Genomic DNA, 4,426 nt, shown 5'->3' with positions numbered 1-4,426 from the left:
TAAATTCCTGGGCATCTGCCACATTCCCAGATTGAATCAAGAAGAAATAGAAAGCCTGAACTGAAAAGTAACAAGTAATGTGATCAAAAAAGCAATACAAAGTTTCCCAGGCCAGGCACAGTGGTTCATGCCTATAATCCCAGCACTCTGGGAGGTCGAAGTGGGCAGACCACCTGAGGTTGGGAGTTCGAGACTAGCCTGACCAACATGGAGAAACCCCGTCTCTACTAAAGATACAAAATTAGCCAGGCATGGTAGCACATGCCTGTAATCCCAGCTACTCGGGAGGCTGAGGCAGGAGAATCTCTTGAACCCGGGAGGCAGAGGTTGCAGTGAGCTGAGATTGTGCCATTGTACTCCAGCCTAGGCAACAAGAGCAAAACTCCATCCCTCCCACCTCCAAAAAAGAGAAGTAATAAAAGTTTCCCTACAAAAGTTTGTACAGAGTCAGATGGCTTCATTGTTGAATTCTAACAAACTTTCAAAGAAGAACTAACACCAATTTTCCTCAAACTATTCCAACAAAATGAAGAGAAGCAAACTTTCTCTAATTCTAAAATTCCAGCCTTACCTTGATACGCAAAGCAGATAAGGACACAATGACAAAAGAAAACTACAGGCCAATATTACTGATGAAAATAAATGTAAAAGCCCTCAAAAAATTAATAGCAAACTATATCCAACAGCACATCAAAAAAAAATAATAATATAGCATTATCAAGTGAGATTTATCCCAGGGATGCAAGGTTTGTTCAATATATGCAAATTAACACACGTGATATATCACATGAATGAAATAAAGGATAAAAACAATATGATCCTCTCAAAAGAAAAAAGCATTTGATAAAATTCAACATGTCTTCATGATGAAAACCCTTGAAAAAGGAATATACCTCAATATAATTATATTGAGTATACTCAATATAATGAAGTATATTCCTCATTATATTGAGTCATAAAAGGAATATACCTCAATATAATGAAGGCTATATCTGACAAACTGACAGCTAACGTCATACTGAATGGGGAAAGCTGAAATCATTTGCTCCAAGAACTAGAAAAAGAGATGGATGGCCACTTCACCATTCCTATTCAACTTAGTAGTGGAAGTCCTAGTCAAAGTAAACAGACAAGAGAAGAAATAAAGGCATCCAGATTCAAATAGAGGAAGTCAAATTGTTCCTCTTTGCTGATGACATAATCTTATATTTAGAAAACCCTAAAGACTGCACTGAGAAACTCTTAGGTCTAACAAAGCAATTCAGTAAAGTTGCAGGATATAAAATCAACATATAAAAATCAGTATCATTTTTATGCACCAATAATAAACTTGCTGAGAAAGAAATCAAGAAAGCAACCTCATTTACAATAGCTACCAAAAAAAAAAAAAAAAAAAAAAAAAATCTGGGAATAAATTGAGCCAAGGAGATGGAAGATCTCTACAAGGAAGGCTACAAAATACTGAGGAAAGAAATAGAAGAGTACACAAACAAATGGAATGACATTCCATGCTCATGGACTGGGGAATATATTATATTAAAATGGTCATACTGCCCAAAGCAATCTACAGATTCAATGCAATCTTTATCAAAATATCAATGTCATTTTTCACAAAATTAAAAAAAAAAATCCTTAAATTTGTAAGGAACAGAGAAAGAGCTTGAATAGCCAAAGCAATCCTGAACAAAAATTGCAAAGCTGGAAACATCACATTAGTTGACTTCAAAATATATTACAAGGCTATAGTAAACAAAACAGCATGGTATGGGTATATAAAAATAGATACGTAGACCAATGGAACAGAATAGAGAACCCAGAAATAAATCTATGTATTTAGAGCCAACGGATATTTGACAAAGGTGGCAAAAACATACCATAGAAAAATGTCACCCTCTTCAATATATTGTACTGGGACAATTGGATGTCCACATGCAGAATAATGAAACTGCACCCTATCTCTCATCATATAAAAAAATCAACTCACAATGGATTAAAGACTTAAAGGTAAGACCCCAAATTATAAAACTACTAGAACAAAACAGGGAAAACACTTTGGGACATTGATATAGGCAAAGATTTGATGGCTAAGACCTCAAAACCATAGACAATAATAACAATAGACAAATGGGATTATATTAAACTAAAAAGCTTCTGCACAACAAAGGAAACAACAAACAGAGTAAAGAGACAACCTATTGAATGGGAGAAAACATTTGTAAACTGTACATTCAACAAGTGACTAATATCCAGAATAGACAGGGAACTCAACAGTATAAAAAAACAAATAATCCCAATAAAAACTAGGCAAAGTAGGCCAGGTGCGGTGTCTCACGCCTGTAATCCCAGCACTTTGGGAGGCCAAGGCAAGCAGATCACCCAAGGTTGGGAGTTCGAGACCAGTCTGACCAACATGGGGAAACCCCGTCTCTACTAAGAATACAAAATTAGCCGTGCATGGTGGTGCATGCCTGTAGTCCCAGCTACTCGGGAGACTGAGGCAGGAGAATTGCTTGAATCCGGGAGGAGGAGGTTGTGATGAGTCAAGATCATGCCACTGCACTCCAGCCTGGGCAACAAGAGCAAAACTTCATCTCAAAAAAAAAAAAAAAAAAAAAAATAGTAACTAGGCTAAGTACATGAACAGACATTTCTCTAAAGAAGACATACAGATGACCGAGAGGTATATGAAAAAATGCTCTACTTCACTTATCATCAGATATATGCTAACCAAAACCACAATGAAGTATCATTTTAACCCAGTTAGAACGGCTATTACTAAAAGGTAAAAAAAATAGTAGCAGTTGCTGGTGAGTATGTGGAGAAAAGGAAACTCTTACATACTGATGGTGGAAATGCAAATTAGCACAGCAACCATGGAAAACAGTATGGAGAGTTCTAATAAACCTAAAAATAGAGATACCATTTGAGCCAGCAATCCCACAACTAAAAATATATCCAAAAGAAATGAGTGTATCAGAGGGATACCTGTACCCCCATGTTTATTGCAGCACTATTCACAATAGCCAAGATATGGAATCAACCTTAGTGTTCATCAGTGGACCAAAGGATAAAGAAAATGTGGTATATATACACAATATTATTTGACCATAAAAAAGAATAAAGTCATGTCATTTGCAGCAACATGGATGGAACTGAAACTCTTTAAGTGAAAAAAGCCAGACACAGAAAGACAAATATCATGTGTTTTCACTCATATGCAAGAGATAAAAAAAAGTTAATCTCATGGAGGTAGAAAATACAATGATAGATACCAGAGTCTGATAATGATATGTGTAGTAGTGTATGGGGGATAAATAGAGGTTGGTTAATGAGCACAAACATAAAAATTAGATAGGAAGTATAACTTCTAATATTTGATAGCAGAGTATGGTGACTACAGCAACAACGTGTTGTATACTTCAAAGTAGCTAGAAGAAAGGACTTGAAATGTTTCCCACAGAAATAATTGATAAGTTCTTAAGGTGATGGATACCTAAAATACTCTGACTTGATCACTACACCTTCTATGAATGTAAGAAATACTCACATGTAGCCTATAAATTTGTAAAACATGATGTACCATTTAAGAAACAGATGTTTTCAGATAAACCAAAATGAGACACTTTACCAGTCACAGACGCCCACTAAAGGAGGTTTTAAAGTATATAGTTCAGGCTCAAAAAGTAATCATCCCAGAAGGAGATGCTGAGATGTCAAAAGAAATGTTGAGTCAAGAAATTCGTAAATTTGTGCAGATATCTAAAGAAATATTGACTGCATAAAATTAATAATAATGCCCAATATGTGGGAATAACCAAGTAAAAGTTTATCTAAAATCTGGAAATGTTGCATATCATTTTGCAGAGGATAGGAATTAAGTGTTCAAAGTCCTTGCATAATTTGAAGGAGTGTGAAGATGTTGATTAACTTTAGACTATGTTGAGTATGCATGTTAACACTTTGGGGAAATATGAAATGAGACCCAAAAAGTCCCGATCAATCCAAAGTAAGGCAATAAAGAAAAAATACACCAATATAAAAAGCAAAGTAAATGAAAAACAGTACCTAAGGTGGTAGAAATAAATCCTTATTATACCTGTGATCACTATAAATTTAAATGAACTAAAATACAATGATTGTCAGACAGCATACAAAATAAAATGTACCTACATGATACTTAAAAGGACATATGAGAAACAAAATGGCATAGGAAGGCCAAAATTAATAAATGAGAAAAGATATATTATGCAAATACAATCAAATGAAAGCTAGAATATCTAAGCTGTCAAAAAATAATCATTATGTAAGTATTTGAACAGCATAATTAAAAAATTTGATCTAATGGACGCAGCAATTGTAAAATATATGTTATTTTCAACTATACACAAAAACTTACAGAAATTGACCATATACTAAATCATAAAGC

This window comes from Chlorocebus sabaeus, chromosome X, assembly GCF_047675955.1.
Source record: "Chlorocebus sabaeus isolate Y175 chromosome X, mChlSab1.0.hap1, whole genome shotgun sequence".
NCBI lineage: Eukaryota > Metazoa > Chordata > Mammalia > Primates > Cercopithecidae > Chlorocebus > Chlorocebus sabaeus.
This window is presented reverse-complemented; position numbering follows the sequence as displayed.